General features: G+C 34.4%; 1 long non-coding RNA gene across 1 annotated transcript in view; it reads right to left on the bottom strand.

Annotated features, from left to right (window-relative positions):
• Positions 1 to 1,274: 1,274 nt before the first annotated feature.
• LOC309625125 overlaps positions 1,275 to 24,718 on the bottom strand; it is a 57,608-nt gene continuing 34,164 nt past the window's right edge. The window contains exons 5-6 of the long non-coding RNA XR_014242329.1: positions 19,964 to 20,171; positions 1,275 to 3,088 (exon numbers count right to left, since the gene is read on the bottom strand). This is a non-coding gene — a long non-coding RNA (uncharacterized lncRNA). The remainder of the gene's footprint in view (positions 3,089 to 19,963; positions 20,172 to 24,718) is intronic.

Raw genomic sequence — 24,718 nt, 5'->3', positions numbered from 1 at the left:
ACCCAGTGACTCCTGAGTTTAAACCAGTTCAAGAAACATTTATTAATTATCCTCCATGTGGTATACACTAAAGCAGCTTTGTATATAACAGCAGTGTGGGCACAGTAGTTGTGCAGATACAGATTTTGGTTTCTATCCATGCCTCAACACATTAAACAGAATGAGCTCTGCTAATAATAATAATAATAATAATAATAATAATAATAATAATATTTGTTGAGGGGTTACTATTTTCCAGACACTGTGCTAAGCGTTAAATCATTTAAGCCTCATAACTAATGAGATAGATACTGTGATTATGATCCCCTCCCCTCCCCTTTTTTTTTTTTGATGTGGACCAGTCTTAAATCTTTTATTGAATTTGTTACAATATTGCTTCTGTTTTATGTTTTTGGTTTTTGGCCGCGAGGCATGTGGGATCTTAGCTCCCCGACTAGGGGTCAAACCTGCACCCCCTGCATTGGAAAGTGAAGTCTCAACCACTGGACCTCCAGGGAAGTCCCTATGATTCCCCCTTATAACCAAGGGTTATAATTTACTTTTTTCCACTCCAGGTGTAAAACACATAGATCCCCCTTGTACAAATGAGGAAACTGCAGCCTAAAGAGGTGAACTAATTTTCCCAGTGTGACTCAATATATAACAAAGCTGGGATGTCAATTCAGGCAGTCTGAATCTACACACAAGATCTTAATTGCCACTTTATATTCTCTCCCAATTCATTTACAATTTCTGGTACTGTTTCTTCACCTAAAAAATGGGGATAGAAAAACTCCTTCCCTGCTATCATGAGAATTAAACATGATACCATAGTTTTAATGACAGAAATAAGGTACAGAAATCATCTAAAATAGTAGACAGTCACTAAATTATATCCACTGTAATCCAGTATTATTCTATTTTTCATTGATTTCTCCCATCCTTGAAATTTCATGTATTTGATGGTTTAAACTATACAATTTAAATTTCACTCGTATCCTGTCTTGTCCTACTGGCTAATTGTTTCCTACACACTACAGCCTTCTTTTCCTACATAGTTAATTAACACATTTATGGATGAAAACAGTAACTTATATAGTACATATCCCACTTAATTGAGCAACTCTCAGTTGAACTTACCTTCATTTCTCTGTTGTCTTCTGATTGGTTGGTGAGACCTCTCTGAGTTCTTCTTGATTTGCTGAGTCACATTTCTTCCACTGTACCAACTAGCGTTCATGCTCAATCTTTCCACTTCAATGGCTGCCTTAAGGTCTAAAGCTGTGGAACAGGAAGGACGAGCAAACCCGTTGGTGAACATGATTCCTGACCTCAGTCGGTCCCTCCTCTGCAGAGCTTCTGGGCCAGAGTCCTTCCCCCCTCACGACTTTTTAGGGATAAGTCTGGAGCAGCGACCTCCGACACCCCGGAGCCGAAGCGCTTCCATCCCAGGAGTCCCCTGCCAGCCCCGGTAAATCTCACGAGATCCTGCGAGATCAGGCTTCCTCTGGGAAGAGAGGTCTCAGCTGCAACACCTCAGGCCTGATTGCACCATTCTCTGAGCTGCCGCGGGCCCTCAGGAAATCCCAGCCCATCCTCTTCCTGCCCCTCCATCAGGACCCACACGTCCTACCCCACGCACACTTGAAATCACTTAGCACACCCTGCGGGCTCCACCTGTGCCCTGTTGCCTTGCCTAGAAAACACCGCACTCCACCAATACGACCACGCCTCGGCCAGGCCAACAGGTGTCCCCGTGGCGTTCAAAACAAAACAAAAAATTCATACCCAAAAGAGTTTTGGTAATAATAGTACATTTTATTTTTATTTGCCCAACTCCTATTTCTGTCAATTGGTTTTAAATTCTAGATGATTAAAAAGGGGGGTTAAGAATTAAATCTCTAACCATTTCCAAAAAAATCCACGTCTAACTAGAATACTTTTTGTTTCCACACTTGTGGCTTAAAATATCTATTTTAAATGTTTATATTTCTACTTTAATAGCTGCCATATAATAAACGCAACTGAGTCTCTCTTTTGGTTATTTAGAAATCTGGTTTGTTTCTCACTGGGCTAAGAAACAACTTAGGTAAAAGAAGCTGCTATAGTTCCTGATACACAATTCGTGTTTTTTTGTTTTTTTTCTGTTTTGGCCCTGCCCGGTGGCTTGTGGGATCTTAGTTCCCGACCGGGGATCAAATGCACGCCGCCCTCGGCAGTGAAAGCACGGACTCCTAACCACTGGACCGCCAGGGAATTCCCGCAATTGGTGTTTAATGAATCTAATATGTTGGTGTCACCTGGCTGAGAAAGACTGGCTTAGCAACTGCTTATATACTCCGCAATCTAAAATTTAAATTGAACCTATACTAACTCTATATGTTATCATCATAAGCTGTATTTCTAAGTCTGCTTGTGAAGATGAACAAAGAGTTTTCCCTCAATATTAAAAAATGTTATTCAGTTCCAAAGATTCTTAAGCTTGAGACTCTGAAATTTTGTTATTGGATACAAACATTTATTAGAATGTCCTTATTTTAATAGAGAATACTTATTATGTGGGGTTTTTGGTAGAAAAGAAATAATTTAAAAATCAGTTATTTTCCTTCACGCTTATTTCAAGGTCCATACAGGAAGACTTGAAGTGCTATGTGACCCATTTCCATAAGCTAGCAGCCACTGCCACATAATTTACGGTCATAGGTATGTAGATACAGTATTGTTCGTAGGTATGTATATACAGGGAACAAGTAGTGTTCTTTGGATACTCTGCGTTGGTCACATCAAGATTACTGTGGCACATTGCCAAAAAGAAAAAGAAAACAAGACCGGAATAAGTTGGCAATTTCGGAAAGAAAAACATTTATCCCAAGATAACGGTCACTCACTTCACATAAATCCTGTTTCCCTGCAAAAATTTATATATAATATCTCAGATTTATAATGAAGATATCCACTCTTCCAAATATCAGACTTTCCTCTTAGATCCCCAGACAGAAATTTAAAGATTCCAAACTTGAATTCAAGAAATACCCTTTCCCATATATCCCTCTTCCATATTTACATATGGATTGAGAATTAGCAGCATTAAATGTGATTCAGAGGTAACCTGGGAAAAATAAACAAAAGAAAACATATTAATAGATTATATAACTATGAGTTTTTCTTATTTATTGTTTTTCTTACCAAACTAAAAAAGGATCTGTAGGTGTTTAATGTTTCCTACAGAGCATTTAAACACTAAAATTAAAAACAAGTATGTGGTAGGGTCAGCAATTAATTATTCTATCCTAAAATAGCTATTTAACAATTGTCCTTTATAACAGTTTTCTGTTATAAGTCCTAATGATGAATTGTTTCAAAATGCAATAAATGTGTAAGAACAAGTAAAGCTTTCCTGTAGAGTTCCAGGTGGCTATGTGTTGTGATCTTTCCATTACCTTCCATTTTTACACAGATCAAAATTTTCCAAAGAGAATCACATTGGTTTTGTTTTTTCTGATTTGCAAGTTTAATATATTTTGATAAGAGGAAAGAGAGAAAAGATTATATCCCAAAGACATACCATTTTCATTTTCTAAGAGGCTTTATATTATGATAAAAGTGGTACTCTGTAACTTTGCAAATAGGTTGAAACCAATCAAATGACAAAGATTGTGTTTTTTCCACCAATTTTGGTCACTATACATGATGAGTTTAAACATTTTAATAATATGATGTCATGGCTATTTTGGGAACTCGAATTTCAAGTCTTCGGGAAAAAGGTATTTCTTACATGATTTTAAAAAACTCTTCTGAAGTCTTTAGTTCTACTGGTCCCTTTTCAAAAGTATATAACATCAAAAGAGTTTTGGCTCCAACAGACACCAAAGTTTTCTACCAAGATCAATTCTGCAATCTGCAAGTGACAATTTCCTCCTTACACAAAGAAGGCAGTGCAAAATCACAATTTATCTAATTAACATCCTACTCCAGTTGGCCTTCAATACTGCTGTTATTAATTAACACTCCGCTACCAATCACCAACTCCTACACCTATGCAGGCTGTATTTATGCCAAGCCAGGTCCTAAACCTACTGCTCTTTTGAGGACCCTGCTCTACTGTGGCTGTCCCCCACCACCACTTCTAATACTGAGTGTTAACCACTAGAGTCACAAGTTGTCCCATCTCCCGAAGACATTTCCTCTTAAGTAGAATAGTTATTTCAATAGATTAAGAGATATTACAACCTTTTTATTTGGCACCAAAAATAATAGCATTATCCTTTCAATGATATTTCCCTCAGCTAATGGTTTCATCATATTCACCAGGTACTAGACAAGAAACAATTTGTGTGCCACTGTTTCATCAAGTGCTCTGCTATTCTCAACAATACCAATACCCAGAAAAATCTTATGCCTTCCAAGAGCTCTCTTGTTAAATGAAGAAGGAACAAGGCTTCATCTTAATTTATTGCCTCATGTTCCAGCAACTAGGTCCAACTCAAACTTTCTCCAAAACAAACCATCTTGTTGTTTTCTTCCAGAGATTAAAACTCCATGCAATCAGTTGGCCTGCCACAGTTATTAACAAGTCATTACCAGGCTTTCATTACCTATTCAACAAAATTTCAAATTTAAAATATTTATGAATTATCCCAAACTTGGTCTACCTGTCAATGTCATTATAATTTTCCAAATATAGAAGCTTTGTATAGCTATTTTGGTCTCACTATTGTGTACCCTGTGATTTTTATGAGGATTGTTTGAGGTAGTACATTTCAAGAAATGTGTGTTAAGCATGTAGTAAATACTAAATATTACTTGTCATTATCACTAGCTGTTATTATCCTAATTCTTTCTCCCACTTGTAGTGGATTTCACATATTGTAATTTATATGTAAATAAGTGTCTAATTCCCCCAATTTATTCATGTTTGAAAATGCAAAAGATTTACCTTCATTAATTTAATTTTAGGCTTTATTTTAAATATCAAACTTTAAATGTGCTAAAAAAGTGATTTATAAATCATTTGTCAAATGTATATTATTAGCTAAATTATCCTCAACATTTCATTAAATTATATTATATCTCTATTGTACTGGGTTGAGTGGTAGCTTCCCAAAAGATGTGTCTGCCTGAACCTGTAATGTGACCTTATTTGGGAAAAGCATCTTGCAGAAGCAATTAAGTTGAGGACTTGAGATGACCATCCTGAATTACAGTGGGTTCTAAATTCAATGACAAGTGTCCTTAGAAGAAAAAGTGAGCAGACATGCAGATATGAAGACAGAGGCAGAGATTATAGTCATAAATCTGTAAGTCAAGGAATAACAAGGATTGCAATGAGCCAGGAGACAGGCATGGAATGAATTCTCCTTCAGAGCTTCCAGAAGAACCAAACCTGCCAAAACCTTGATTTCAGACTTCTGGCCTCCAGAATTGTAAAAGAATAAACTTCTGTTGTTCTAAGCCACCATGTTTGTAGTAATTTATGAAAGAACACCCCTAGGAAACTAACACATCTGTTAAATGCACATCATTACATTTGTGTCTGTTTATTTCCAAGGGTTAGGTTTTTTTAATCTACCATATCTCTGAGCTTGTGTAATGTGTAACAATCAAACAAGGATTGAATTATTATTAATATCTTTGTTATTAGTATAGCTACCATTTATGAAGACTCAATATAATGCAGATATTCTATGCATACTTTATTCCCCTAATCCTCACAATAAACATACAATATTATCCACATTTTACAGATAAGAGAACAGACTCAGAGAGGTAAAATAACATGCCCAAGTTTTCATGACTAGTAGGCAACAAAATCAACTTTCAAACACAGGTACGTCTGTTTCCACAATCTCAGATACAGCAAGATTTGCTCGTTTATTAAGTAGATGATGTCTTAATAAAAGTCATATATAACAAGCCCACAACTAACATCATACTCAAATGATGTTAAATGATGAAAAGCTGAAGGCTTTTTCTCTAAGATCAGGAAGAAGACAAGGATGTCCACCTGTTGCCACCTTTATTCCGCATAGTATTGGAAGTCCTAGCCAGAGCAATTAGGCAAGAAAAAGAAATAAAAGGCATCTAAATTGAAAAAGGAAGAAGTAAAACTGTCACTATTTTCAGATGACATAATATTATATACAGAAAACCTTAAAGACCCCACTAAAAAATTGTTAGAACTGATAAACAAATTCAGTAAAGTTTCAGGCTACAAAATTAATACACAAAAATCTGTTGCATATTTATATACTAATAACAAACTATCAGAAAGAGGAAATAAGAAAACAGTCCCATTTACAATTGCAAGTCTTACAAATTTTACAAAATTACAATTATAATTTACAAAAAGAATAAAATACTTAGGAATAAATTTCACCAAGGAGGTGAAAGACCTGTACACTGAAAAATATGACATTGATGAAAGAAATTGAAGAAGACAAATAAATGGAAAGAATTTCAATGCTCATGAATTGTAAGAATTTATATTGTTAAAAGGTCCATACTACCCAAAGAAATCTACAGATTCAATGCAATTCCTATCAAAATCCCAATGACATTTTTCAGAGAAATAGAACAAAAATCCTGAATTTGTATGTAACCACAAAAGACCCCAAATAGCCAAATTAACCTTGAGAAAGAAGTACAAATCTGGAGGCATCATATTCTATGATTTCAAACTATATTACAAAACAATATATAGAAAATAATTGTGACAGTTATGAAACAAATAGTGTGGGGAATATAGTCAATAATTGTGTAATATTTTTGTACGGTCACAGATTAGACTTATCATGGTGATCATTTTGAAATGTGTAGAAATATCAAATCACTATATTGTGTACCAGAAACTAACATAGTGCTGTAGGTCAATTATACTTCAAAAACAAACAAACGAACTCAGAGAAAAAGAGGTCAGATTTGTGGCTGCCAGAGGGAGGGAGTGGTGGGAGAGGAAATTGGATGAAGGTTGTCAAAAGGTACAAGCTTCCAGTTAGGAGATAAATAAGTACTAGGGATGTAATGTATAACATGACAAAGATAATTAACACTGCTGTACATTATATATGAAAGTTGTTAAGACAGTAAATCCTAAAAGTTCTCATCACAAGGAAAAAAAATTTTTCTTCAACGTAGTATCTATATGAGATAATGGATGTTCACTAAACATATTATGGTAATAATTTCATGATGTATGAAGTCAAATCATTATGCTGTATCCCTTAAACCTATACAGTGCTGAATGTCAATTATATTTCAATTAAACTGGAAGAAAAAGAAGAAAAAAAAAAGAAAAAACTGTATATAATAATCTATATATAGTATATAGTAAACTATAGTAATCAAAACTGTATGTTATTGGCATAAAAACAGACATAGAAATCAATGGAACCAAATAGAGAGTCCAGAAATAAACCCAGGGTTATATGGTCAATTAATTTATGACAAAGGTGCCAAGAATATACAATGGGGAAATGACAGCCTCTTTGATAAATGGTATTAGGAAGACTGGACAGCCATATGAAAAAGAATAAAACTGAACCACTATCTTCTACAATATTCAAAAATTAACTCAGAATGATCAAAGGCCTGGATGTATGACCTGAAAGCATAAAACTCCTAGAAGAAAACATCAGCAGTAAGCCAGGGTCTTGGCAATATTTTTTGGATCTGACACCAAAGCAAAGGCAACAGAAGCAAAAATAAACAGGTAGGACTACATCTAACCAAAAAGGTTCTGCACAGCAAAGGAGGCCATCAACAAAATGAAAAGACAACCTACAAAATGGGAGAAAATATTTCCAAATCATATATCTGACAGAGGCTCAATATCCAAAATATACCAAGAACTCATACAACTCAATTTCAAAAAAAAGAACAATCAATTTAAAAACAGGCAGAGGACCTGAATAGATATTTTTCAAAGGAAGACACACAGACGGTCAACAGGTACATGAAAAAATGAACAACATCACTAATCATCAGGGAAAAGCAAACCAAAACCACAGTGGGATATCACCTCACACCCATTAGAATGACTGTTTTCAAAATGACAAGAAATAACAAGTGTTGACAAGGATGTGGAGAAAAGGGAACCCTTGCACTGTTGGTAGGAATGTAAACTGGTTCAGTCACTATGGAAAACAGGTATGGAGTTTTCTCAAAAAATTTAAAACACAATTATTATATGATACAGCAATTCCACTTCTGGGTATTTATATTAATACAAAGAAAATGAAAACACTAATTCAAAAAGATTTATGTACCCCTATACTTATTGCAGGATTATTAACAATAGCCAACACATGGAAACAACCTAAATGTTCATGAATGCATTAAAAAAAAATTGGTATACAACACAATGAAATATTATTCAACCATAAAAAAGAATAAAATCTTGCCATTTGCAACAACATGGATAGATCTTGAAGGCATTATGCTAAGAGAAATGTCAGACAGAAAATGATAAATACTGTATGGTCTCACTTACATGTGAAATACAAATAAGCTCACAGATAGAGAACAGACTGTTGGTTGCCTGAGAGAGAAGCGTTGGGCCGCGGGCAGGGCAGGGGGGCAAAATGGGTGAAGAGGGTCAAAGGGTACAAATTTCCAGTTATAAAGTGAATAGTCATGGGGATGTAATTTATGGCATGGTGACTATAGTTAATAATACTGTTGCATATTTGAAAGTAGTTAGAAGAGTAGATATTGAAAGTTCTCATAACACACAAAAAATATTTTGTAACTATGTATGGCGACAGATGGTAACCAGATTATTTTAGTGATCATTTTGCAGTTTATACAAATATGGAATCTCTATGTTGTACACCTGAATCTAATATAATGTTATATGTCAATTATACCTCAATAAAAATAATGGATTTTTAAAATAAATAAATAATAAAAATATAAGTGGATGATGTCTTGATGTAGGTTGTTTAAAACTCCCAGATAATGAACGCTCAACCCGTGAATTACCTGTAAATGTAAACAGTGAGGTGCACATTGCTTTTCTCTCCATGTCCTTACCCCGGGTTTTTCAGTTCATCTCATATTTGTTCCCTTCACACAGCAACCTACCTGCCAAAAGAAACTGATGCAAAGATCTCTCTAACATCCCTGATTCCCTGCTAAAGGCCACCCTAGGCTCAGTTATTCCACACATGCATACTCTTTTTTTTTTTACTTAATTTATTTATTTATTTATTTTTGGCTGCATTGGGTCTTCGTTGCTGCGGGCGGGCTTTTCTCTAGTTGCAATGGGCGGGGGCTACTCTTTGTTGCCATGCGTGGGCTTCTCATTGCGGTGGCTTCTCTTGTTGCGGAGCACGGGCTCTAGGCGCGCAGGCTTCAGTAGCTGTGGCACTCGGGCTCAGTAGTTGTGGCTCACAGGCTCTAAAGCACAGGCTCAGTAGTTGTGACACACGGGCTTAGTTGCTCCGCGGCATGTGGGGTCTTCCCGGACCAGTGCTCGAACCCATGTCCCCTGCAATTGGCAGGCGGATTCTTAACCACTGTACCACCAGGGAAGTCCCACATGCATACTCTTTTATTTCCTAATATTTTTCCATTCTTAACCAAGTAACAAAAATATCCCCCTTCTCATGATTCCTCCCACTTCAATTTTCTCCCCAATTGCTTGTTCTCCATCTCTTAATTAATAAGGGCTAAAAGTATTCTAGCAATCCAAATTAACCATAATTCTGTTAGGGGAATATAATGGTCTGAATTGTGTTTCCCCAAAATTCATATGTTGAAGCCCTAAGCCCACTACCTCAGATTGCGACTGTATTTGAAGACTACTCAAAGAGGTGATTAACTTAAAGTCATTAAGGTGGGCCCTAATACAATCTGACTGGCATCCTTATAAAAAGAGGACGTGTGGAAACACAGAGAGACAGCAGGGATTTGCATGTGCAGGGTAAAGGACATGTAAGGACATAGCAAGGAGGCAGCAATATGAAAGCCAAGGAGAAAGACCTGAGAAGAAATCAAGCCTTGACCCTGGACCTCTAGCTTCTGGAATAGTCAGAAAATTAATTTCTGTTGTTTAAACCACTCAGTCTGTAGTATTTTGTTATGGTAGCTTTAGCAAATAAGTACAGAATAGAAGAGTTCTAGCAATCCACACGTTTTAAAGAATATAAGAAATGTAAGTTAGAAAATGGCATAATATATTCATAAAGAAACCATAGCTGTCTTCAATAGATCTATAAAAGTCTATAAAAATGCCCATGTGTTCTTTCAGAAATTCCACAGATTTCTTCACTTAATTCTACAAAAAAATTCCTTCTCCTTGAGCACTAAAATGCAAAGTAAATAAAAAATGATTCCTTCTGTGAACTTAGCTTTCAGTTTTGATTTACACATATGCAACTTAATTGTTTTCACTTATTTTCTATTTGACAAGATTTAGGCGACATTGTGGACTAAATTATTTTCTGAATTGGGCTGAAAGATAAAATCTCAATTATAATATTTTTATTTGAAAAAAGTATATTGTAAGTTTCAAACAACCAATTTAACCTCAAAATTCAAAAATATAACCAAATGTAATTTGAGAGCTACCTTATACCTCAGTGTGCATAAAATGTGTGCATAAACTTATTAAATACCCTAGTATACCTTAAAAGTATATTAATCATGCATAATATCTGACCAAATTTTTTAATAGAGGGATCCTAGATCTCCCTTTTTATTGACACAACCCTTAAATCAGTACTGTTAAGAATACAGTTAAGTTAGAAGCTGTATTTAGATAAATTGCATTTTGTTATTAATTTTTAACATAATCCTTTTTATTATATTAATATATTGTTCTCTGATCTTTTTTCTCACTCTTCCATCATCTACTACAGCCTTTAAATTGACCATTGGGATTTTTTGGTAACATAACTATTGATATCACCTGAACTCCTAAATATCGAGGGCTGAGTTTACTCCTTCCTATTTAATGCCTGGATATATGTATTGTTTCATGGTTCATCTATTATTAAATACCAGAATTGTCCTCAAAAGGAAATTGTTATCATTGGCATTAGTTACTGTGCACTAAATTAACCTAGGAGACATGTGAATATATCACTCCAGTTGCTCAGAAATTTACAAGGTAAAACCACGTCCATTTCAAATGATGGAGAAAAATCGCTGTATATTTTCTTAAAGTCTGCCCTTATTCGCACATTTTTACAAAAGCCTCCTTCTTACTGGAGTTATTAATCCTGAGAAATCAAAGGGCAGAACATCAAGCAATCAAAATGTGGAAAGAATGTGTTCTTATTTCTTTTCACTGTGATTGTTATTTTAATAGACACCTACTACTTTTGTCTTTTTCCTGGAATGCAGTCAGATTTCACTTCTCTGCTGTCACCATGTTGTGTTTTTAAAAGCTGCATATTGATTTAATTTCCATGCACTACAGTTTTCAATAGTAGTGGAACTCTTCATTTATCCTCCATGTTTTACATTAATACATTTATATCTATAGAAAATGGAACTGCAGCAATGGTAATGATACCTGTCTCTGCATTATCTCAAAAACATACCTGTGTAACTAAGAACAGGAGAAAATTTATGTTCAGATTATTGACATTTAAGTATATAGAATGCAAGACTACCATTATTTACAAGTGGTTTATTATGTTCTTTTCTGAATAAGTGTAGAGAAGTTTGTTAATTATATACCACAGATGTGGAAAAGATATTCTTATACCTTTGAATGCTACTTTTTCCACACAATTACCTTTAAAGTAAGACAAGCATCTTTGTACTTCCTTAGCTATAATAAATGTGTATTCTCTAATATATTTTATATACCCTAAATATGTGGGTTTTTTCTTTAAACACCTCTTGTGCTTTTTACTTGGTGAACTGGTTCTTCTAAAATCTGAATTCAGGATTGAATTCTAAAATAACCTTCCTCTATACAGAATTATTGACAATCCCAAGTATGCCAGAAACTCAGAATTATTTCTTCCTGTATAACAATGTAGCATAGTAATTATGTTCATAGGCACCATACATTAAATATGTATGAAATTGAGAGAGGACAGCATTCAAATTTTTAATTAATAAAAAACAAATATTACAAACAAATTAACTTAGTATTTAATGCAAAGCCTTGAAAAATTAAGTAAACCAAGAAAAAAAACTTGATGAAATTTTAAAATACACACTAAAGTAATTAGAATGTAATAAAGCAATAGAACTAGAAAGTAAAAACAAGGATTTTATTTTTTTCAGAGCTCAGTAAAAGAGACAAACATCTGTCAAATCTGATCAAGAAAGAGGAGGGAGAAGACTAATACACAAGTACAGAAATGGAGATTTTTTAAATCATAAGATAATAATAATGTAACAAATCCTATATGAGATCATATGCCAGTATTTGAAAATAGATGCTTTTAAGGAAAAATCCAAGTGACTAAAATATCAAAAGAGAGAAAAATTACATAAAAGTAATTGAAGAATTTGTAGAATACACAGCCCCTAAAATGAAACAGGTGCAGATAGTTTTACAGGTGAATTGCATGAGTCCATCCAGGAAATGAAGTACATTACACAAAGAGATTTATAGGAGAAAAGCTACATAGTCAGTTGTAGACATAGATGCTGAAATACATTTTATAAACATGAGTAGGCAGTCAATTTTTAAAATATCTTTAATAATTTGGGAATAGAATGAAATTGCCTTAATATTTTAAAAGTAAATAAAAATAAAGTATAAACATTGGTCTTAATAAAACATATGAGACTTTTCTGTCTAAAGTCAGTATCAACATCAGGAGGCCACTATCATCAATACTATACAACAGTTTTCTTGAGGACCTAGTTGATATAGAAGTAAAAGCAAAATAACTATTTTTGTAATGTAGGAGAGAAAGTTTGACAATAATCATTATTTCTGGATTTTTTAGAGTTTCTACCAAAAATTTCAAAAGAATAAAGCAGGAAATTAAAGTAGTCATTTATGGGAGAAATATAAATAAATAACTTTAGTACATCTTATAAATACTAAAAATAACTATTTATAGAATAAACTTATGGTAGATACTGTTAGTGCTCCTCCCCTGTTTCATCAAGATTTGCTGTTCCAGTACATGCTAGTGACTTCTCAGTGCCCATCTATAACACAGCCTGAAAGGGTCAAGAAATTAATATGCCTGAAATTCAGAAAATGATGAATGGCTTTTGGAATATGAATAACCTAGCTTCCACACTCCTCTAGTGGGACATCTATGAAGTATATTATGTACTGTTTCTGAGTTCTCAGCAGGATTGTTTCTGAGTTGCCCACAGTGGTAACCTGCTTAACAGTACACCCTTTATTAGCTTCCTTTCCTTTCCTGTCTCACTTCCTCTCTCCACTATCGGTGCTTCCTGGGATCAACTCCCAAGTAACCCATTTACACACAGATTCCTACTTCTCATTTTTGGTCTAATTCTGGGGAAACCAAATCTAAGATACTTAATACCAGACAATTGGACCTTGCGAATGGAATTCTGGAAATTGGATTCCAATTCCACTGCATTCAGCCAGATGGTTACAAGGAACCCACTGCCAATCGCAAGCAGGGTGGTGGTGACTCGTGGTGAGTTATAGTATCAATATTCCTAAGATTTATATACATATGTTAAATTTGGATGAGATACAGGATGAGAGCAATGGTATTTATAAGGATTGTGGAATTGACTGGTTCTTGTTAACTGTCATTGAAATGCAGAAAAAAGAAAATAACAGCATCAGATCAGCCATTCACCAACTCAGAATACAGTGTGCAAGTCAAAAGTCCTCCATGCCTTTTTAAGGAGATGCTTACCTCCTATAGCCAGAAAGTTGACTGTGTTGAAAATCCAACCTAAGAACTGATTGTAGTTACAAAGAAATGCAAATCAAAACAACAGTGAGGTACCACCTCACACCTGCCAGAATGACTATCACCAAAAAGCCTACAAATAACAAATGTTGGAAAGGATGTGGAGAAAAGAGAACCCTTATACACTGTTGGTGGGAATAAATTGGTGCAGCCACTATGGAAAACAGTATGGAGGTTCCTCAAAAAGCTAAAAATAGAACTACCATATTATCCAACATTTCCATGCCTGGGTATATACCTGGAAAAAGTGAAACACTAATTCAAAAAGATATATGCACCCCAATATTCATAACAGCACCTTTTAAATAGCCAAGACATAGAAGCAACAAAAGTGCCCATTAATATTCAATTAGATTAGGAAGATGTGGTGTATATATATATATATATATATATATATATATATATATATACACACACAATGGAATATTTGTCATAAAAAGAATGAAATTCTGCCATTTGCAACTATGTGGATGGACCTAGAGAATATTGTGCTTAGTGAAATAAGTCAGAGAGAGAAAAACAAATGCTAGATGATATCTCTTATATGTGGAATCTAAATAATAATACAAATGAATTAATTATTCTATTCTATTATTCTATTTCCATATATTTATTAGTAATACAGATATAGAAAACAAACTTGTAGTTACCAAACAGGAGTGGGAAGAGGGGAGGGACAAATTAGGGGTAAGGGATTAATAGGTACAAACTTCTATATATAAAACATATAAGCAAAAAGGATATATTGTATAACACAGGGAACTATATCCATTATCCTGTAATAACCTATAATGGAGTATAATCAGCAAAAATACTGAATCACTATTTTGTACACCTGAAATTAATACAATATTGTAAATCAACTATACTTCAATTTTTTAAAAAGTGGTTTTCTGGTACAACACCAGAGTTTTTAGTTGTCCCTGAATGCTATTGGAAGTTTGCTTCAGATCCTGTCACTGTTACCAAAACTGTTAATAAACAAAAGTTCAACTGGGTGAATTTAAAGATCTAATTGGATTTATAAAATAATTCATGAGTTAGGCAACATCCTATCTAGCAGTTAGAGAGTGTTCCAAGGAGCTGGACAAAATGGAAAGCTTTATGGGTAGAAGGGGAAAAGGATAAGAAAGAGTGGATTACTTCACTTTCTTTAGGGGGATGAAAAAGGGCCTATGTGAAAGACTAAGTCATTGGTGCTGACCAAAAATTGTAAACTGATTGGTTAAGACCATATTCCTAGGGGAAGTTCAAGTTGCAATTAGGTTAGGTATTAAATTTCTGATTGGTGATGTGGGCTTAGCACAAGTGACTCCATTTTGTCCTGTTGTCTCTTTTTTAACACACCAAAGTAAAGAACTTGTATTCTTTGAAGAACAAGCCCCTAATATCTCTAGATATTTTGGAGAAAATAATCAGAAAATATCTGATTTTAAATTTGTATCAAGGATTTATAACAAGTTCTCAAAATTCAATAATAAAAAACAACTTTTTTTAATGAGCAAAAGATTTGGACAAAAACAAATGTCAGACAAGCAGGCAGGTTCTAGAGAAGGAATACAAGCTTCAGAATGCTGCCACAAGAGGGAGCAAGAAGCATAAAGCAAGTGAGCCCATAGAAAGTTCTAGAATCTCTAGGAGGGTTGACGGAAGGTATCTCTTTCCAAAGACAGTAGAGACTAGAGAAGTTATGTGCTACTTCAAACGCAAAGAGAGCAATGTAAAACTTCAATGAACACAAAAAATTAAGGTAACAGGACACCACCAAAGGATCACAAAAATCTGGTAACCAAACACAAAGATATGGAGATCTGCAATTTACCAGATAAAGGTTTCAAAATAGCTGTTTTGAGAAAACTCAATGAGCTACAAGAACACGCAGATAATTTCAATGAAATCAGGAAAACAATACATGAACAAAATAAGAAGTTTAGTAAAAAGATCAAAGAAATCACAAAAAAGGAACCAAACAAATTCTGGAGCTGAAGAATATAATGAATAAAATTCTTAAATGCAATAGAGAGCATCAGACTTGATCAAGCAGAAGAAAGAATCCTTGAGATTGAAGACAAGAACTTTAAAATTTTCTACTCATAGGAAAACAAAGAAAAAGGAATGAAAAGGAGCCAAGAAAGCCTAGTTGATCTATGCGATACCATCAAAAGGATCAATTTATGAATTGTTGGAGTTCCAGAAGGAAAAGAGAGAGAGAAGGAGTGCAGAAGCTTATTAAAAATAGTAGTGGCTGAGAACTTCCCAAATCTGGGGAGAGATTTGGATATCCATGTTCATGAAACTCATAGGTGACCAAAAAAAAAAAAAAAAAAAAAAAATCAACTAAAAGAGACCCTCTCCAAGATCATTATAAATAAATAAAACTGGGAAAAATCTAAGATAAAGAGAGAATCTTAAAAGCAGTAAGAGTAAAAAGCTTGTAATTTAAAAGGGAACTCCCATAAAGGTATCAGCAGATTTCTTACCAGACTTTACAGTACAGGAAAGAGTGGAATGATATATTCAAAGTGCTCAAAGAAAAAAAAATGCCATCAAGAACACTTTATTGGCCAAATTATCCTTCAGAAATAAAGGAGAGATAAAGACTGAGGGAATTCATCACCACTGAACCTGCTTTACAAGACATGTTGAAAGGAGTTCCTCAAGCTGTAATGAAAGGGCACTAATAATTAACTTAAAAACATTGACAATATACAACACACCAGTAAAGGCAAGTATATAGTCAAATATAGAATACTCTAATAGTACACACTACAGTATAATATAGTAGAATGTTGACCACTTCAGCATAAAGGTTAAAGGATAAGAATATTAAAAATAACTATAGCCACAAAAATTTATTAATGAATATACAATGTAAAGAGAGATAAACTGTAACATCAAAAGCATAAAAGGGGGAGTAAAAGTGTAGAATTTTTATATGCTATTGAAGTTAATTTGCTATCAGCATAAAATAGACTCATATCTGTAAGATGTTTAATGTATGCTTCTTGGTAACCACACAGCAAAAACCTACAGTACAGTCACGAAGGATAAGGAGAAGAAAATCAAAGCATAACACTACAGAATATCATCATTTTACAAATGAAAGAAGCAACAGGAAGAAAGGAACAAGGAAACTACAAAACAGCCAGAAAACAATTAATAAGATAGAATTAGTTGCAGGGTATGAAATCAACATACAAAAATCAGTTGCATTTCTATACACTAACAATGAAAGATCTGTAAAATAAACGTTTAAAAAAACTATTCCATTCACATTAGCATCAAAAACAATAAAATACTTAGGAATAAATTTAACCAAGGAAGTTAAAGATCCCTATAGTGAAAACCTGATGAAAGAATTTGAGAAAGAAACAAACAAATGGAAATATATCCTGTGTTCATGGATCGAAAGAATTAATATTGTTAAAATGTCCATACTATCCAAAGCCATCTATAGATTCAATGAAATCCCTGTCAAAATCTCAATGGTATTTTTTACAGAAATAGCAAAAGCCATCCTAAAATTTGTATGGAACCACTGAAGATTCCAAAAAGTGAAAACAATCATGAGAAAGAGAGCAAAGCCAGAGGCATCACATTCCTAATTTCAAACTGTAATTACAAGGCTATAGTAACTAAAACAGTATGGTACTGGCATAAAAATAGACACATGTACCAACAGAACACAGAATAGAGAGCCCAGAAACAAACCCACACATACAAGGTCAACTAATATTTGACAAAGTAGTCAAGAATACTCAATAGGGAAAGAATAGTCTCTTCAACAAATGGTGCTGGGAACACTGGATAATCACATGCAGAAAAATGAAATTGGACCCCTATCTTATACCACTCACAAAAATTAACCCAAAATGAATTACAGACTTACATATAAGACCTGATATTTTAAAACTCTTTGAAGAAAACATAGGGAAGAAACTCATTAACATTAGTCTTGGCAGTGATTTTTTGGATATGACACTGAAAGTATAAGCAACAAAACCAAAAATCAACAAGAGGGACTACACTGAAGTAAAAAGACTTCACTGCAAAAAAAACAATTTTTAAAAATGTAAAGGCAACCTACAGAATGGGAGAAAATATTTGCAAACCATATATCAGATAAGCAGTTAATATTCAAACTATATAAAGAATTCATCTAATTCAATAACATAAAAACAAGCAATCCAATTTTTAAAATAAGCAGAGGAAGTAGACATTTTTGTAAAGAAGAAATCCAAATGGTCAACAGGTACAGATGCTCAGCATCACTAATCATCAGGGAAATGTAAATCAAAATCACAGTATGATTTTACACCTGTTTAAATGGCTGTCATCCAGAAGACAAGAGAACAAAAAAGGTTGGTAAGGATGTGGAGATAAGGGAACGCTTGTACACTGATGGTGGGAATGGAAGTTGGTACAGCCACTATGAAAACCGTATGGAAGTTCTTCAAAAAATTAAAAATAGAACTACCATCCAGCAATGGGTATATATCCAAAAGAAATGAAAACAGGATACTGAAGAGATATGTGCACTCCCATGTTTACTGCAGCATTATTCACAATAGTCAAGATATGGAAACCACTTAAGTGTCTGTCAACAGATGGGTGGATAAATGAGTTGTGGTATACATATGCATACAATTTTATATTATTCAGTCATGAGAAAGAAGGAAATGCTGCTAGTTGCAACAACATGGATGGACCTTAAAGGCATTAGGCTAAGTCAGCAGAGAAAGACAAATACTGTATGATATTATTTATATGTGGAATCTAAGTAAGTCAAACTTGTAAAAATAGAGAGTAGAAATGATGGTTATCAGAGGCTGGGAGGTGGAGGAATTGTGGAAATGTTGTTTAAGGTTAGAAACTTGAAAACAGTAGATGAATAAGTTTTAGAGGTTGACTGCATAGCGATTATAGTCAACAATACTGTATTATAAACTTCAAATTTTCTAAGAGCTATATCTTAATTGTTCCCACCACAAAAGAGAAATGGTAATTATGTGATGTGACAGAAGTGTTAGCTAACAATATGGTGGTAATCATATTGCAATATATAAGTGTATCAAATCAACACGTTGTACACTTTTAACTTATGCAATATCATGTCAATTATATTTCAATAAAAAATAAACATAACATTAATAGAAAGGGCAATGATAATAATATTTCTTTTTTCGATAGTAATTCTAAGTAGTACTTAAAACATAATAATACTTATCCAGTAACATGGTTCATAGACAATTAGTTGGAAAATGTCATTGAGTGCTTCAATAAATTAAAAATCACTATCCTAATTTGAGCATTTGATATAAGAAGAAGATTATACAATTATAGGATAAAAGACACCCTAAAATAAGACAATAGAAGTCTTTCTTTATTCCTTTCTTTCTTAAATGACAATTTTCACTTTCCAGATGCTACCTTTTCTACTTTTCTAATACCCTCCAAGTTACATCTGAAGATTTTTCAAAGGCTCTATAGTCAATGTCTCCCGTTATCAATGTCTTATTTACTAAATAATTTTAAAATCTAAATGTAGAGAAAAATTGGCTTAACTGAAAAATAATGAAAAGTTTTCTTCTATATTTTTCCTTCCTTCTTGAATGATTCTCTACAAAAGCCAATGGAGGAGGCTAAGTAAGAGCAGTGTCTGTATGTCCCAGTTGCAGGGTGTCAGATCACTTGAGTGGGATGAAGAAGGCATCTGTAGAGGGGGAATTGGCTGGGCCGGTGGCTCCTACTGGAGCCTAACCAGTACGAGAATGGCATCTTCGGGGAGAAAAAGGAGTTATCAGTGACAGGAGGTTGTTCAATATCCAAAGCAGGGAGCTGGGGTGCGGTGGGGTGGAGAGAGGTGGGGGATGGAAGTAGAAGTGGATTTGATGACATGGTGGTAAAACAATGCTACCATAAAAAGAGCACTGAACATTTTTACATGATGGAAACGCCCCTACCAGGGCGGAACGCAAGCTACCAGGGATAAATGTGTATATACATAACTGTGTATTGCATATTCGTGTGTGTTCCTTCCTTCCTCCCTCCCTTTCTTGCTCTCACTCTGAGAACTTCATCACCATGATATAAGAAACCCAAATTACCTGTAGAGGCCATTGTTGGAAGCCTCTGTTTGGCAGTCCCAGCTGATCATCCAGCTAACATGCAGACTCAACTTCCAGATATGTATGTGGGTGAACATCTTGTACATTCAGCCCAGGAAAGCCTTCAAGTAACTTCAGGCTGACTGCTTCAGTCTTATGAGAAACCCCAAACAAAAATGGTCTAACTTATCCCAATCAACCTCCAGATCTGTGGAAGATAAAATAGTTATTTTAAATCACTATGTTTTGGAGTGGTTTGTTACACAGTAGTTGATAATCAGAAAAATAAACTCAGTGACACTTTAATGAGAAATGGGACACCTGTATAGTATTTAAATGCCTCCCTTCAAATACTTCTTATCTTAAAGCATAAGAAGAGTCAAATTACACTGAAGAAACCTCTCAGATGCCCACTTACCAAAGGAGTCAAAAGTAACATCTTCAGTAAGGGGACAAATGGGAACGATGTACCACTTGAGAGGATGCAATGAGAAGAACACAGTATCACCCTGAGAAATATCTGCCAAAATTTCTGAATATCTGAATCTAATGAAATATCAGACAAATACCAATTGAGAGACATTCTATTAAATGACTGGCTTGAAATTTTCAAAATGTGAAGGAAGGCCATGAAGTCAAGGGAAGACTGAGGGGCTGTCTCAGTTTGAAGAAGACAAAAAAAAAAAGTGATCTCATCAATGAATTTCAAGAAGTTGAAATTTAAAACACATTACCTAACCTATAATGGAAAATAATCTGAAAAAAAGAAGAAAAAAATATATATATACACACACACACATATATATTGCACACACACACAAATATATATATATATATATATATATATATATATATACACATATATATTTTAAAGACAGAGGCATTCTATCATAAGATAAAATAACTCAAAGATGAATTGTGAAAAAAATTGAGAAATGCAGGATGATGTAGAAGTGTCAACATCATATAATATGAGTTCCAGTAAATGACAGTATAGAAAATGAAGCATATGGACAGTCCTGTTTTCATCTTTTGGTCAGAAATGATCACTAGAAACTAAGATCTGGTTGTTAGGAATATAACTGTTTCACTGGGGCATCATGACTTCTGGGCCCTACAACACACAGAAAACAGTTTCAAAATAGTAATACTGCTTATTTTACTCTTAACAATGAAATGACTAAACAACAACAACAAAACACATTACCATTTACATTAGCACCCCCAAAATAAAATACTTAAATGTATAAATCTAAGAAAATATGTAGAAGATCAATATGAGGAAAACTACAAAGTTCTGATGAAAGATATCAAAGAACTAAATAATAGGAGATAAAAGTTCTCACCACAAGAAAAAAATTTTTATAACTATATATGGTGAAGGATATTAACTAGACTCATGTGGTGATCATTTCACAATATATACAAATATTGAATCATTATGTTATACCCCTGAAACTAATATAATGTTATATGTCAATTATACCTCAGTAAAAAATTTAAAATATTTAAATAACTACATTTCAAAAAACATTTGCTCTGTAAGAGACACTATCAAGAAAATGAAAGGCACAGACTGGGAGAAAGTATTTTCAAAAGACATATATCATGAAGGTCTGTTATCCAAAGTACACAAAGGACACTTTAAGCTCAACAATAAGAAAATGAACAACTCAAAAAATGGACAAAAGACCTGAGCAGACAGCCACCAAAAAATATATATAGATAGTAAATAAGCATATTAAAAGATGTTCAACATCATATGTCATTTAGTAATTGCAAATTAAAACAACAATGGAATATCACTACACACCTATTAGAAAGACCAAAATCCAAAACAAAAGACAACAACAAATGCTGATGAGGATGTGGTGCAAGAGGAATTCTCATTCATTGCTGATGAGAATACAGCTACTTTGGAAGACAATTTGGCAGTTTCTTACAAAACTAAATATACTCTTACCATACCATCTAGCATGGTATTTACCCAAAGGAGTTGAAAATTTTTGTGCACACAAAAAACTGCACATGGATGTTTATAGCAGCTTTACTCATAATGGCCAAAACTCAGAAGTAACCAAAATGTCCTTCAATAGGTGAATGGATAAATAAACTGTGATATATCCAGACAACGGAATATAATTCAGTGCTGAAAAGAAATGAGCTATCAAGTCATGAAAATACATGGAGGAACCTTACATGCATTTTACTATGTGAAAAAAGCCAATCTGAAAAGGTTACATACTGTTATGATTCCAGCTAAATGACATTCTGGAAAAGGCAAAATCATAGAGACAGTAAAAAAATCAGTGATTACCAGGGGTTAGATGGAGAGAGAAGCAGAGCACATAGGATCTTCAGGGCAGTGAAACTATTCTATATGATAGTGTGGCGATACATTCCATTATATACTTGTTAAAAACCACAGAATGTACAACACCAAGAGTGAACTTAAGGTAAACTATGGGCTTTGGATGGTAATGATGTGTCCATATAAATTCATCAATTGTAACAAATGCGCCAATCTGTTGTGAGACGTTGCTAACGAGGAGGCTGTGGGTGTATGAGGGCAGGGAGTAAACGTATGAGAACTCTCTGTATTTTCACTCAGTTTTGGCTGTGAATTGAAAACTTCTCTGAAAACTAAAGTCTGTTTAATTTTTTTAAAGTGACAGCTAAATGAAATGCACGATCTTGGACTGACTCTTTATTATTGGCACTGACAAACAATTAATTGGGACTACAAATTAAATGGTAGTGATGGACACTTAGAGCTGCTATGTGGCTGCTTCCCACTAGGTATCTATTTTACATTTGGTAGTGTATATATGTCCATGCCACTCTCTCACTTCGTCACAGCTTACCCTTCCCACTCCCCGTGTCCTCAAGTCCATTCTCTACGTCTGCGTCTTTATTCCTGTCCTGCCCCTGAGTTCTTCAGAACCTTTTTTTTTTTTTTAGATTCCATATATATGTGTTAGCATACGGTATTTGTTTTTCTCTTTCTGACTTACTCCACTCTGTGTGACAGACTCTAGGTCCATCCACCTCACTACAAATAACTCAATTTTGTTTCTTTTTATGGCTGAGTAATATTCCATTGCATATATGTGCCACATCTTCTTTTAGGGGTGGGATAGCAAGGGTGGGAGGGAGACGCAAGATGGAGGAGATATGGGGATATATGTAAATGTATAGCTGATTCACTATGTTATAAAGCAGAAACTAACACACCATTGTAAAGCAATTATACTCCAATAAAGATGTTAAAAAAAATGGTAGTGATGTTTCAATATTTATATTCTGATTTTGATTATTGTATTGTGGTGAGGCAGGAGAATGTTTTTGTAGAGACAGAACAACAAAGCATTTGGGGATGATGAGGCATCATGTGATAACTCACTTTCAAATGGTTCAGATAAAAGGTTATTTATACTGGTCTTGCCGTATTTTCATATGTTTGGAATTATTTCAAAATAAAACTTATCTTTAGTATTTAAAAAAGGAGAGGGCTTCCCTGGTGACGCAGTTGTTGAGAATCTGCCTGCCAATGCAGGGCACACGGGTTCGAGCCCTGGTCTGGGAAGATCCCACATGCCGCGGAGCAGCTGGGCCCGTGAGCCACAATTGCTGAGCCTGCGCGTCTGGAGTCTGTGCTCCGCAACAAGAGAGGCCGCGATAGCGAGAGGCCCGCGCACTGCGATGAAGAGTGGCCCCCGCTCGCCGCAACTAGAGAAAGCCCTCGCACAGAAACGAAGACCCAACACAGCCAAAAATAAATAAATAAAATTTTAAAAAAATAAAAATAAAAAAGGAGAAAATAAATATTTTTAAGGTAACACTCCTAATATTGTATAGATCAGAGATCCCCAACCCAGTCCGTGGCCTGTTAGGAACTGGGTTGCACAGCAGGAGGTGAGCGGCGGGCAAGCGAGTGAAGCTTCATCTGCCGCTCCCCATCTTTCGCATTACTGCCTGAACCCACTCCCCACCCCTGTCCGTGGAAAAGTTGTCTTCCACGAAACCGGTCCCTGGTGCCAGAAAGGTTGGGGACCGCTGGTATAGATAACAGTTAAAATATAAGAAGGGGAACATGAACCAAAAAAAAAAACCAAACTCCAAAAAAGAGATTGTTTTTCCTTTAAACTATTAAAATAAAATCATATTAATAATAGTCTAGTTTTAAGTAGGATGCTACATTCTTGGTGTTTCTTTTACTGTTATGGTTAATTACATGACTATATATTACATGGATTCTTTTGCATGTATCAGGTATTGCTTTGAGAAATTCTCTATGTCCCCCCTAAAGTAGGCACAGCATTATGTCAATATATAAGAATGCAGAATCCCAAACAAAATTAATTAGCACCACCCTTCAACGAAATGCAATTAACGATTTCAACTTTTAAAACGACTTAAAATTTCTCTACTTTTTCAGATGAGTTGGTCATTTGGGACCTTATAAAGTTATAATTTCTTCAAAAGGGGTAAACAAATACACTAGATGAAGGATTTTTAATTACTATTTTAAAACAGCTAATTACCAGTGACTTTTGAAAAATGACAAAGGATATATTTAGCAAATAAATGGTATCAGTATGTATTAGCCAATATGCAATTTAAGTATATGCACAAGAGAACACATTTTAGTAACAAAAGAATACAATTTTTTAAAGAATTGTATATTTCCCAGAGAACTGAAATAGCTTCATCAGAAAATAGAACTTTCTTGAATTGCCCCATACTTGTTTTATG

Source organism: Balaenoptera borealis (genome assembly GCF_965194805.1).
Source record: "Balaenoptera borealis genome assembly, chromosome: 3".
Lineage (NCBI taxonomy): Eukaryota > Metazoa > Chordata > Mammalia > Artiodactyla > Balaenopteridae > Balaenoptera > Balaenoptera borealis.
Note: the sequence above shows the minus strand (reverse complement) of the source record. Positions and strands in the feature narration are given on the sequence as shown.